The 14,305-nt window shown below is 45.1% G+C and overlaps 1 protein-coding gene across 1 annotated transcript in view; it reads left to right on the top strand.

The window, feature by feature from the left end:
- The window catches only part of LOC145353613 (dysbindin-like), a 216,631-nt gene that overhangs the window by 33,569 nt on the left and 168,757 nt on the right, over window positions 1–14,305 (top strand). The window lies entirely within an intron of this gene.

Below are 14,305 nucleotides of genomic sequence, written 5' to 3'. Positions count from 1 at the left end.
GCTGGTCATCACCAGAAGGTAAGATGTTAAAATGTACTTACCTGAATATGATGTTGGGATGAGCAGGAGTGTTTCTCTTGGATCCATTTTAAAAGCATACGGACAGTTGACTTACGTTATTACACGATGAATGCTATTGCATTGAGGCTACAGAAGGCACCACAGTGAATATCCAAATATGCTTCTGGTCCACGAAAAAACACCACTGAAAATAACCCAGTTTCATTGAAATTTTGCGAGTTGAAGTCTACTAATATCATAATGTTGTGGATGCTTTTTGTTCATGGTCAAATTTTAATGTATGCATTTACCATCATTGGCCAGGACTTTGCTGTTGTATTGACAACAAAACTGTCTTTGCTGTCATTTCTGTGCTGAAACTGATGGCAGATTTGAGAGTTTGGATAACCTTGGGGCAATTTGGAAATCCAGAAGTTGCTGTCAGTGAGGTAATGCTCCTAAATAGAATAGGCATTGTGTGTAAAGTTGTGTGACTGAGACCTCCCTTGTAACTGGGAGTCTTATGGCCCTTGACTGTTATCTGGGTCTGCTTGGAATTAAGGTCTCTGGTTTCTCTGTGTGACTGAGTTCTAATGGCTAGCAGATTGTGATTTTTAAACGTGTAATTATTAACCCTTTCAGTGCCATCAGTTTGTTTACCTTATTCCAAATGCTTTGTGCATTAAGATACAAATCATTTAGGCGTGCTTTTTTGCCATTTTCAATCATCCTAACTTTTCTTCGTACTGTGGCCCTACTTGGCTCCCTCCCTTGATTATTCTGTCCATTGTTTTTGTGTTTTTTTGTTTTTACTGTCTTTGTTTCTCTTTCTTTTGTCACCCTGCTTAGATTCCCATCCTCCTTTCCATTCTAGTTTAAACCCTGTCCAACCACACTAGCAAATACTCACCCTAGGACATCAGTTCTGGTCCTGCTGACATGTAACCTGTTCTATTTGTACTGGTCCCAATATCCTGGGAAACTGTAACATTTCTCCTTGCATCATCTTTCCAGCTATGTATTCATCAGATATATTCTGGTATTTCTACTCTGACTAGCATGTGTCGCTGGTAATAAGAAATAGGAGCAGGAGTAGGCCATCTAGCCCTTCGAGCCTGCCCCGCCATTCAATAAGATCATGGCTGATCTGTCGTGGCTCAGTTCCACTTTCCCGCCCTCTCCCCATAACCCTTAATCCCCTCTCTTATCAAAAACCCATCAACCTGCGTCTTAAAAATATTTAGCGAGGCAGCCTCCACCACTTCAACGGGCAGAGAATTCCAGAGATTCACCACCCTTTGAGTGAAGAAGTTCCTCCTCAACTCCGTTCTAAACCGCCCCCCCTTTATCTTGAGGCTGTGCCCCCTAGTCCTACTGTCTTTTTTGAGCAGGAAGAGTCTCTCCACCTCTATCCTATCCATCCCATTCATCATCTTATACGTCTCAATGAGATCTCCCCTCATTCTTCTAAACTCTAACGAGTACAAGCCTAGTTTATTCAGCCTCTCCTCATAGCTCAACCCCCTCAACTCCGGTATCAGCCTAGTAAACCTCCTCTGCACTCCCTCCAAGGCCAAAATATCTTTGCACAGGTGCGGCGCCCAAAACTGCACACAGTACTCCAGCTGCAGCCTCACTAATGCCCTATACAGCTGCAGCAAGACCTCCCCACTTTTATATTCAATCCCCCTCGCTATGAAGGCCAGCAACCCATTCACCTTCCTGACCACCTGCAAGCTGGGTTTTTGCAACTCATGCACAAGGACCCCTAGGTCCCTCTGCACCGTCGCCTGCTGCAGTTTTTCGCCACGTAAGTAATAGTCCTTCCTACCATTATTCCTACCAAAGTGGACCACCTCACACTTGCCAACATTAAATTCCATTTGCCATTTCCTGGCCCATTCACCCAGCCTATCTAGATCCTTCTGCAGACTCTCCACACCCTCCGCACAATTTGCCGTTCCACCAATCTTGGTGTCATCAGCAAATTTCGACACCCTACACTCGGTTCCCTCCTCCAGATCATCTATATAAATGGTAAAAAGCTGAGGCCCCAGCACCGACCCCTGGGGCACTCCACTAGTCACCATCCGCCAATCCGAATAGCACCCGTTGACCCCCACTCTCTGCCTCCTATTTGACAACCAATCCTCTATCCACGCTAACACCCTACCCCCAACTCCATGTCCCTCGACCTTCTGCAATAACCTCTTGTGAGGTACTTTGTCAAACGCCTTCTGAAAATCTAGAAAGACCACATCCACCAGCTCTCCTCTATCCACTGCCCTAGACACATCCTCATAGAACTCCAGTAAATTTGTCAGACACGACTTCCCTTTAATGAAACCGTGCTGCGTCTGCTCTATCAAGCAATTCCCTTCAAGATGCCTCGCAATTTCCTCCTTAATGACAGATTCTAACATTTTACCTACCACAGACGTTAAACTAACCGGCCTATAATTCCCCGCCTTTTGCCTGGCACCCTTCTTAAACAACGGCGTAACATTAGCCGTTTTCCAATCATCCGGCACTTCCCCGGAATCCAGCGACATCTGGAAAATAACCACCAAGGCATCCATTATCACCTCCACCATTTCTTTCAGAACCCTTGGATGCATTCCATCCAGTCCTGGGGACTTGTTCACAATCAGCCCCTCCAGTCTGTCGAGCACCGCCTCTCTAGTAACGGTAATGTCATTAAGACCCTCTAGTCCTACCACCTTTCCATCGCTAACACCCGGCAAATTATTCACGTCCTCCTCCGTGAAGACAGAAACAAAAAAGTTATTCAATACCTTAGCCATGTCCCCATCCCCTACCACTAGGTCCCCTTTCTCATCCTCTAAAGGACCAACGTTCACCCTAGCCAGCCTCTTCCTTTTTATATATTTATAAAAACTCTTGCTATCCTTTTTTATATTAAGCGCTAGCCCAGCTTCATAGTTTCTCCTACCCTTCTTTATCAACTTCTTTGTCAATCTTTGTTGACATTTAAACCTCTCCCAATCCTCTTCTCGCCCACTACTCTTAGCTACTCTAAATTCCTCTGCTTTTAATTTTACACTTTCCTTCACCTCCTTCGTTATCCACGGCTTATTACCTCTCCTCCTACGGTCCTTTTTGACCATTGGAATAAATTTCCGCTGAGCACCAAGAAAGATGTCCTTAAAGATCCTCCACTGCTCCTCAGCAGACCCTCCCTCCAACGCGCTCCCCCAGTCCACATTCACCAATTCTTCTCTCATCCTACCGTACTCCCCTCTATTCAAACAAAGTACGCGTGTCCGGGAACCCACTTTCTCCTCCTCCATCTGCACCGGAAACTCCACCATACAATGATCACTCTCCCCAAGAGGATCCTTCACCGCAAGGTCCCTAATTCTACCCACCTCATTACATAGCACCAGATCCAAGATAGCTCGCTCCCTTGTCGGCTCCAACACACACTGTTCCAGGAAACTATCCCGGCAGCATTCCAAGAACTCCTCCTCGAGCCCACTGCGTCCAACATGGGTTGACCAATCAGTATGCAGATTGAAATCCCCCATAACTACGGCCGTCCCATTCTTGCACGCCGCACTTATTTGCCCGCCCCACCTCCAGATCATTATTCGGGGGCCTATAGATGACACCCACCAGCATCTTCCTCCCTTTGCTGTCCCTAATCTCTACCCACAACGATTCCACGTTCTGCTCCTTGGCTCCAACATCATCCCTTGCTACCACCGTGATGCTATCCTTAATCAGCAGAGCTACGCACCGCCCCCCCCCCCTTTTCCCTCCTGCCTATCCTTCCTAAACACTTGATAGCCCTGTACATTCAGCCCCCAGTCCCTGTCACCCTGCAGCCACGTCTCTGTAATGGCCACCAGATCGTATCCATTTGTGTCGATCTGCGCCACCAGCTCATCCACTTTATTCCGAATGCTTTGTGCATTCAGATAAAGCGCTTTCATCCCAGCCTTCACTTGGACCCTATTTGCCGTAACGCCACCAACCATACTTACGCCCCCTACTCCCTCTATTCTCCCTATTACTCCCTCTATTATTGGGACATCCAATAATCCTGAGGCTACTACCTTTTGAGACTCTACTTTTCAATTTCGTTCCTAACTCCCTATATTCGCCTTTTAGGACCTCATCCTTTTTTTTAACTTATGTCATTGGTACCAATGCATACCATGATTGCTCGCTGTTCCCCCTCCCTTTCCAGAATGTCCTGTAGCTGTTCTGAGACATCTTTGACCCTAGCACCAGGGAGGCAACATACCATCCTGAAATCTGGTTTGCTGCCACAGAAATGCCTACCTATTCCCCTTACAATTGAATGCACTAAAACTATTGCATTCTCACACTTTCTCTTCCTCTCCTGTGGAGCAGAGCCAACTGTGGTGGAACGAATTGGGCTGTTACTGCTTTTCTGCAACAATATCCAAAACAACCCTTTAGGGGAATAGCCACAGAATTCCTGCACTGCCTGCCTAGAACTCTTACTCTGCCTTGAGTCACCTATTCCCTTTCTGCCTGTGGTCTTTAGACTGCAGTGTGACCACCTCTTTGTATGTGTTATCTACGATACTCTTCAGCTTCACGGATGCTCTACAGTGTCTCCCACTGCCATTCCAGCTCTGAAACCTGGATGGATGGATGGAATGCAGGCTGTAATGAATGGCCATTTTGTTTCCCCAGTTAGTACTGGCTGTTTCAATTTCACAAGGACTGGGTCTTTTTGTGTTCATGTCTAAATATTATTTGCCGCCACTGGGAGAGTTTCCAAAAGTTTAATTGTCATCACCGTCTCTTCCATTGGGGGTGTCTGCTAACAGTAGCCAACTTAAGGCATCTGCATTGGCTACTCAGCCGCCTGAAGATGTAGATTGATAATTGTAGGTGGCCAGTAATAAAGCCCACGGTTGGATTCATGCCGATGCTATGGGTGGCACCGCCTTCTCCATTAGCGGTCCAGGGACTTAGTGGTAGGGGATGGGGAAATGGCTGAGGTCTTGAATACCTTTTTTGTTTCGGTCTTCACGGAGGAGGACGTGAATGATTTGCCGGGTGTTAGCGATGGAAAGGACTGGAGGGTCTCAATGACATTATTGTTACTAGAGAGGTGGTGCTCGACAGACTGGAGGGGCTGATTGTGGACAAGTCCCCAGGACCGGATGGAATGCATCCAAGGGTTCTGAAAGAAATGGCGGAGGTGATAGTGGATGCCTTGGTGGTTATTTTCCAAACGTCGCTGGATTCCGGGGAAGTGCCGGAAGATTGGAAAACGGCTAATGTTACGCCGTTGTTTAAGAAGGGTGGCAGGCAAAAGGCAGGGAATTATAGGCCGGTTAGTTTAATGTCTGTTGTAGATAAAATGTTAGAATCCGTCATCAAGGAGGAAATAGCGAGGCGTCTTGAGGGGAATTGCTTGATAGAGCAGATGCAGCACGGTTTCGTTAAAGGGAAGTCGTGTCTGACAAATTTATTGGAGTTCTATGAGGATGTGTCTAGGGCGGTGGATAGAGGCGAGCCGGTGGATGTGGTCTTTCTTGATTTTCAGAAGGCGTTTGACGAGGTACCTCACGAGGTTATTGCAGAAGGTAAGGGGGCATGGAGTTGGGGGTAGGGTGTTAGCGTGGATAGAGGATTGGTTGTCAAATAGGCAGAGAGTGTGGGTTAATGGGTGCTATTTGGATTGGCAGTTGGTGACTAGTGGAGTGCCCCAGGGGTCGGTGCTGGGGCCTCAGCTATTTACCATTTATATAGATGATCTGGAGGAGGGAACCGAGTGTATGGTGTCGAAATTTGCTGATGACACCAAGATTGGTGGAACGGCAAATTGTGCGGAGGGTGTGGAGAGTCTGCAGAAGGATCTAGATAGGCTGGGCGAATGGGCCAGGAACTGGCAAATGGAATTTAATGTTGGCAAGTGCGAGGTGGTCCACTTTGGTAGGAATAATGGTCAGAAGGACTATTACTTATGTGGCGAAAAACTGCAGCAGGCGACGGTGCAGGGGGACCTTGGGGTCCTTGTGCATGAGTCGCAAAAACCCAGCCTGCAGGTGCAGCAAGTGGTCAGGAAGGCTAATGGGATGCTGGCCTTCATAGCGAGGGGGATTGAATATAAAAGTAGGGAGGTCTTGCTACAGCTGTATAGGGCATTGGTGAGGCTGCAGCTGGAGTACTGTGTGCAGTTTTGGTTGCTGCACTTACGCAAGGATATTTTGGCCTTGGAGGGAGTGCAGAGGAGGTTTACTAGGCTGATACCGGAGTTGAGGGGGTGAGCTATGAGGAGAGGCTGAATAAACTAGGCTTGTACTCATTAGAGTTTAGAAGAATGAGGGGTGATCTCATTGAGACATATAAGATGATGAATGGGATGGAAAGGATAGAGGTGGAGAGACTCTTCCCGCTCAGAAAGGACAGTAGGACTAGGGGGCACAGCCTCAAGATAAAGGGGGGCGGTTTAGAACGGAGTTGAGGAGGAACTTCTTCACTCAAAGGGTGGTGAATCTCTGGAATTCTCTGCCCGTTGAAGTGGTGGAGGCTACCTCGCTAAATATTTTTAAGACGCTGGTTGATGGGTTTTTGATAAGAGAGGGGATTAAGGGTTATGGGGAGAGGGCGGGAATGTGGAACTGAGCCACGACAGATCGGCCATGATCTTATTGAATGGCGGGGCAGGCTCAAAGAGCTAGATAGCCTAGTCCTGCTCCTATTTCTTATGTTCTTGTGTTCTGTGCCAATGAATTTTCACCCATACAGGTACTGGTGGAATTTCTCAACCCTGAGTATCACTGCCAACCTTTCTTTTTCAATGATATCGTCAAGGTCCTGGAGGCATATGTGATTGGGTATTCCTCTCCATTTGGCCAGTTTGATACCAATACTGCCCCGATTCCATAGGGGGATGTATTGCAGGTCAATAGTAGCTCTTTCCTGGGATCGTAACGTGCCAGAACATTTGACAAGGAAAATTGTTTCTTTATGGAAAGTCAATGGTTGATTGGAAGCTCATTCCCTATGCTTAGTAGTTTGTGTATTGGGGCATGAAAGAGGCAAGATTGGGTATAAATTTTCCACGATGTGGAGATGCCAGTGTTGGACTGGGGTGGGCACAATAAGAAGTCTCAACAGATTAAAGTCCAACAAGTTTATTTGGAATCTCAAGCTTTTGGAGCACTGCTCCTTCTTCAGGTGAGTGGAGAGGTAGGTTTCACAAACACGGCATACATAGACAAAGACCAATTGCAAGACAGTGGTTCGAATGTGAATCTTTACAGGTACAGACAGTGCGAGTGAAGCCATCTCTCTCTCGCATTCCAACCATTATCTTGCAATTGTGTCTTTATCCATATGACATGTTTGTGAAACCTGCCTCTCCACTCACCTGACGAAGGAGCAGTGCTCAAAGCTCGTGATTCCAAATAAACCTGTTGGACTTTACCTGGTGTTGTGAGACTTCTTACTATAAATTTCCCCCATAGGTTACCAACCCCAGAAATTATCTTAGTTAGAATCATAGAAACCCTACAGTGCAGAAGGAGGCCATTCAGTCCATCAAGTATGCACTGACCACAATCCCACCCAGGCCCCACTCCCTTATCCCTACATATTTACCCACTAATCCCTCTAAACGACGCATCTCAGGACACTAAGGGGCAATTTTAGCATGGCCAATCAGCCTAACCTGCACATCTTTGGACATGGGAGGAAACTGGAGCACCCAGAGGAAACCCACGCAGACACGAGGAGAATGTGCAAACTGCACACAGACAGTGACCCAAGCCAGGAATCCAACCCAGGTCCCTGGAGCTGTGAAGCAGCAGTGCTAACCACTGTGCTACTCTGTTCCTGGATGGACATGGGAGCCAGGGTGCTTTTTATCACACTGTCTTCCAAAAGGTATAGACTAGACTTGTACCCTGCAGCTCAGATAAGTCACTTGGGGACCTAGAATACATATTTCTCCTGTCTTGGCAAATGCCTGTATTGGAAAATCAACTTAGAACTTCCTCAGGTATTTCTTTATTTGTTTTTCCTGTTTTGAGGATGTCATCCAGGTAAATAGCCACCTGAGGTAGAGCGTGTGAGTTCTCTCTCATTCACGGGAAAATTGTGCAGGCTGACAATACCCCAGATGGTGGTCTGACATATTGGTATGTTGTGAGAAAATCACCACTTGGAGTCAGATTTAAAGATTCAATGTGCAGTTTATCAGACAAAGCTTTGGGAGAAGCGCTGGGCTCTCCGCATTGCTCGCAGTCACCTTCTCAACTTCAAAATGGCAGTTGAGTTTCTTTTATACATTTTCAAATAGTGCACAAGTCCGGACATTAGCAGTTAGCACGTCGTTATACGTTTCGGAAAATGGTCATTCTGTAGCTGTAAGATGTTGAACCAATTTCGATGGATCTCTCGCAATGAATTTCACCCCATTAGGCTTCGTTAAAGTTAAGGATTGGAGTCCAGAGCGAATTTTATAGAACACTGATTCTGTGACCACTGATCTGGCTGCATCTGTATCGATCTCCATTAGCACTGGATATCCATTTAACCATACGTTTATCTTGATTGGGTCTGATTTGGACATCAGTATGCAATTTAGTTGTTTTAAATCAGGTGTAGGTGGACCTTCCAGGGTGTGAACTCTCTTGGATACCAATATACGAATTGTTTTTCTGTCTCTAAGTCTTGTAGGGGTCTTTTGACTTTGCATACTGGCAACAGTTATGATGCACTATCGGGCAGGATTCTGAAGGGATTTGTAGCTGTTTGGTCTAAGTTTGGCTTTGCTTTGGGGCTGTGCTGTGGGCAATCCTGGAGTTGTGTGTATCTGCATACTTCCTGAATGAGGCTATGAAATTGCCTGATCTCAAGCGGTAGTCCCCAAACTTAGTAGAACTGACAAGGCTGTCCACTTCCATTGGGATATCTTGCAACTTGAGTGCTCCACTTGCAATATATTCCAGTGATAAGGTCAGCTGTAGTGCCTGTTTGAAATCCAGTTGAGCTTCGGCTAATAGGTATTTTTGAATAGTTACTTTATTAATTCCACGTCACAGATGGTCTCTAAACACCATAAGTTAAGGATTAAACCAAATTCACATGCTTTCACCAGTTATCTTAAGAAACACTTAACAGATTTCCTTGGCTTTCAGATCGTTAAGTAAAAACGATAACATCTCAGAGGTGACTTGGGTTGTAGTATTCTCTAACTAGTTCAGTAAATGTTTAAAAGGTTTTCATATCCGGTGCTTCAAAGTTAAACACTGAATGAAGCAAATGCTGTAACTCCACAGGCAGTTAGGAGAATTATCCATTGTTTCTCATCTGCCATAATGTAACCCCAAAAAAAGGTAATGCATGTGTTTTACATATTGGGCCCAATCCTCGATGGCAGGGTCAAACAGGTCTAGTAATCCAAATAAAGGCATGATGTATAAAAATGGCTTGTCCCAACTTAAGTCAGTTGTCATGCACAAATTCCTTCACAGTCATGCTTTACCATGTTGATACTGAAATAACACCATCGAGGCTGGTGTCTTTTCACCAAACTTGGGATTATTTAAAATAGCGACACTCAGGTACTTCGCAGTACAGAGTATACATCCTGAATTGTAATGCATGCTTTAGTGCATTCTGCAGTTTTTACTGTAGTTATCTACTGAATCAAATATTGCAAGAAAATTGAAAATCTTAATTTTTGACTGGAAAGTTCCATTTTAATACGTAAACAGATTACAACAGGTGTCAGCTATGGCTGTCATATTTCAATCAAAGTCATGTGTTATACCCCTCTCCAGAGACGTAACACATAATCTGTGCTAACAGTTCAGAGTTGTACTGTCAAAGATTTTAAATTAAGGGTCATGTCTGCCCTCTGGCTGTAAAAGATCCATGGCACTATTTTAGCTGATTAGAGGTGCAATGCTGGTGTACTAGCCAATATGTATTCTGTTTTTTAAAAAAATTAAAACAGAATAACAGGGCATTATTACATTGCTGTTTGAGAAGTTGATGTATGCAAAATGATTGCCACGTTCCCTACATTACAAAAGTGATTTTACTTCTAATAATATTCTTTAACCTGCAGCACAAAATGGCCTATATAAATACAATTTAATTATTTTCAAATGAGTATGTACCTTAATTGCTACCCAGTGTTTATTCTGTGCTCAAACAGGCGAATTAGCTTTGATTCTGAAACCTTCATATGGTTGCTATGTTTTAATTTGTTATCTGGGATATTCCCATTTAAATGTCTCTCATTTGCAATAATTCTAGGTGGCTAGCAAGCCCTTGTGGTAAATGGATAAGTTCACAAGATTGTTTTTGAGGATAAGGCAAAGGAGAATCTAAAGAGCTTCTACAAATACATAAAGGGCAAAAGAGTAACAAGGGAGAGAGTAGGGCCTCTTAAGGATCAACAAGGCCATCTATATGCAGATCCACAAGAGATGGGTGAGATCCTAAATGAATATTTCTCATCAATATTTACTGTTGAGAAAAGCACGAATGTTAGGGAACTTGGCAGGGAATTATAGGCCGGTTAGTTTAACGTCTGTTGTAGGTAAAATGTTAGAATCCGTCATCAAGGAGGAAATAGCGAGGCATCTTGAGGGGAATTGCTTGATAGAGCAGATGCAGCACGGTTTCGTTAAGGGGAAGTCGTGTCTGACAAATTTACTGGAGTTCTATGAGGATGTGTCTAGGGCGGTGGATAGAGGAGAGCCAGTGGATGTGGTCTGTCTTGATTTTCAGAAGGCGTTTGACAAGGTACCTCAAAAGAGGTCAGGGGACATGGAGTTGGGGGTAGGGTGTTAGCATGGATAGAGGATTGGTTGTCAAATAGGAGGCAGAGAGTGGGGGTCAATGGGTGCTATTCGGATTGGCGGTTGGTGACTAGTGGAGTGCCCCAGGGGTCGGTGCTGGGGCCTCAGCTATTTACCATTTATATAGATGATCTGGAGGAGGGAACCGAGTGTATGGTGTCAAAATTTGCTGATGACACCAAGATTGGTGGAACGGCAAATTGCGCGGAGGGTGTGGAGAGTCTACAGAAGGACCTAGATAGGCTGGGCGAATGGGCCAGGAACTGGCAAATGGAATTTAATGTTGGCAAGTGCGAGGTGGTCCACTTTGGTAGGAATAATGGTAGGAAGGATTATTACTTACGTGGGGAAAAACTGCAGCAGGCGACGGTGCATAGGGACCTCGGGGTCCTTGTGCATGAGTCGCAAAAACCCACCCTGCAGGTGCAGCAGGTGGTCAGGAAGGCTAATGGGATGCTGGCCTTCATAGCGAGGGGGATTGAATATAAAAGTAGGGAAGTCTTGCTGCAGCTGTGTAGGGCATTGGTGAGGCCGCAGCTGGAGTACTGTGTGCAGTTTTGGTTGCCGTACTTACGCAAGGATATTTTGGCCTTGGAGGGAGTGCAGAGGAGGTTTACTAGGCTGATGCCGGAGTTGAGGGGGTTGAGCTATGAGGAGAGGCTGAATAAATTAGGCTTGTACTCGTTAGAGTTTAGAAGAATGAGGGGAGATCTCATTGAGACATATAAGATGATGAATGGGATGGATAGGATAGAGGTGGAGAGACTCTTCCCGCTCAGAAAGGACAGTAGGACTAGGGGGCACAGCCTCAAGATAAAGAGGGGGCGGTTTAGAACGGAGTTGAGGAAGAACTTCTTCACTCAAAGGGTGGTGAATCTCTGGAATTCTCTGCCCGTTGAAGTGGTGGAGGCTACCTCGCTAAATATTTTTAAGACGCGGGTTGATGGGTTTTTGATAAGAGAGGGGATTAAGGGTTATGGGCAGAGGGCAGGAATGTGGAACTGAGCCACAACAGATCAGCCATGATCTTATTGAATGGTGGGGCAGGCTCGAAGGGCTAGATGGCCTACTCCTGCTCCTATTTCTTATGTTCTTATGTCTTGAGGAGTGTACATGTTACAGAGAAGGAGGTGCTGGAAGTCTTAAAGCGCATCGAGGTAGATAAATCCCCGGGACTGATGAAGTGTATCCCAGGACGTTGTAGGACGCTAGGGAAGAAATTGTGTGTCCCCTAGCAGAGATATTTGAATCATTGATGGTCACATGAAGTGCCTGAAGATTGAAGGATGGCAAATGTTGTGCCTCTTTTTAAAAAGGGCTGCAGGGAACTACAGGCCAGTGGGCTTCACATCTGTGATGGGTGAGTTGTTGGAAAATAATTTGAGAGACAGGATCTACAGGCATTTAGAGACACATGGACTAGTTAGGGACAGTCAGCATGGCTTTGTGACTGGAAAATCATGCCTCACAAATTTGTTTGAGTTTTTTTTGAAAAGGTAACCAAGAAGGTAGATGAGGGCAGTGCAGTTGATTTTGTCTACATGGACTTTAGCAAGGCCTTTGACAAGGTACCACATAGTAGATTGTTGAATCAGGTTAAATCTCACGGGATCCAGGATGAGATACTAAATGGATATATAAATTGGCTTGATGACAGAAACCAGAAGGTGGTCGTAGAGGATTGTTTTTCAAACTGGAGGCCTGTGACGAGTGGTGTGTCTCGGGGTCAGTGCTGGCCCACTGTTGTCATTTATATTAATGATTGGATGAGAATATAGGAAGCATGGTTAGTAAGTTTGCAGATGACACCAAGGTTAGCATAGTGGATAGTGAAGCAAGTTATCTTGGATTGCAACAGGATCCTGATCAACTGGGCCAGTAGGCTGACGAATGGCAGATTGAGTTTAATTTAGATAAATGCAAGCTGACTCCTTTTAGTAGATTGAAACAGGGCAGGACTTGCTCAGTTAATGGTAGGGCATTGGGGAGAGTTATAGAACAAAGAGATCTCGGGGTTCATAGCTCCTTGAAAGTGGAATCACAGGTGGATAGAGTGGTGAAGAAGGCATTCGGCATGCTTGGTTTCATCAATCAGAACATTGAATACAGGAGTTGGGACATCTTGTTAAAGTTGTACAGGACGTTGGTAAGGCCACAGGAATACTGTATGCAATTCTGGTCACCCTATTATAGAAAGGATGTTATTAAATTAGAGTGCAGAAAAGATCTACTAGGGTGCTACCGGGACTTGATGGGATTGAGTTATAAGGAGAGGCTGAATAGACTGGGACTTTTTTTCCTGGAGCGTAGGAGGCTGAGGGGGTGACCTTATAGAGATCTATAAAATAATGAAGGGCATAGACAAGGTAGATAGTCAATATCTTTTCCCAAAGGTAGGGGAGTCTAAAACTAGAGAGCGTACGTTTAAGGTGAGAGGGGAGAGATACACAAGTGTCCAGGGGGACAATTTTTTTCACACCGAAGGTGGTGAGTGTCTGGAACAAGCTGTCAGAGGTATTAGGCGAAGCGGTGTTGTAGGTAAAATACTGTTAGTGAGTCACAATACAGTGGTTTTTACTTCAAAGCTCTGGCGTTTATTCCAGAGCTTTGGGAGAACTGGTAACAGTGGACTGCCAGACTTCTCATAGAACACAAACACAAGTGGGCATTTATACATTATGATCTCCAGCAGTAATCACGATTCAAAGTTCCAATTCTGGCCAGACCTCCAGGTCTTCCTTCCTTTGGTCACGATTTAGCTTCAGAATTGACTAGCGATTACTGTCCAGCTGGCAGCTGCAGTCATGACACCAGCTTAATCCGGTCACGATTCAAAACCCTTCTGCAGCTGTACCGGCATCTCTGTCTTTGAAGTTACTTGTGCGATTGCGGCTGCCCCAGCAGGACTCTTCCTGTTAAAAGCCGGTATCACGATCTGCCATCAGTAGCTGTCAAAAGCTGGTATCATAAACTACCACCTGTGTACTGATGTCCAACTAACACAAATAGGTAAGATTTGCAAAGTCTACAAAATAACAGCCATATTAAACTATCTGTTTTTATAAAAATGAGAGTTAAAGCATGTAAGACATGAACAAATAACTTGTATTATTACCAGGAGCAGTATAAGCTTGAGAAGATCAATCATGATGAAGGGTTATGTTTGTGACATATTCTAGGTACAAAATCCATTAACCCTTTCCTTTCTTCAGGTACAAAATGCATTCCCCTTTCCCTACTTCACTACCCCTTTTGGTCTGGGCCAGGCACCAGCATGGCTCCATGACCAATCCAAAACCAAATGTTACCAGTATATGGGTCCACCCCCAATTAAAAAACAAAAGACAACTTGGGGTTCTTTGTGCCCACACAATGAATAAGCACCCACTCAACCAACAATAAGTTACCTTATAGGAAAATACCAAAGTTCAAGTCCAGTACGAGACTTTGGCTTAACCTTGCGTGACAGGCAAGTACCC

The sequence above is a fragment of the Carcharhinus amblyrhynchos genome, chromosome 2 (genome assembly GCF_965287045.1).
Source record: "Carcharhinus amblyrhynchos chromosome 2, sCarAmb.v2.hapA, whole genome shotgun sequence".
Classification (NCBI taxonomy): domain Eukaryota; kingdom Metazoa; phylum Chordata; class Chondrichthyes; order Carcharhiniformes; family Carcharhinidae; genus Carcharhinus; species Carcharhinus amblyrhynchos.
This window is presented reverse-complemented; position numbering and strand designations above follow the sequence as displayed.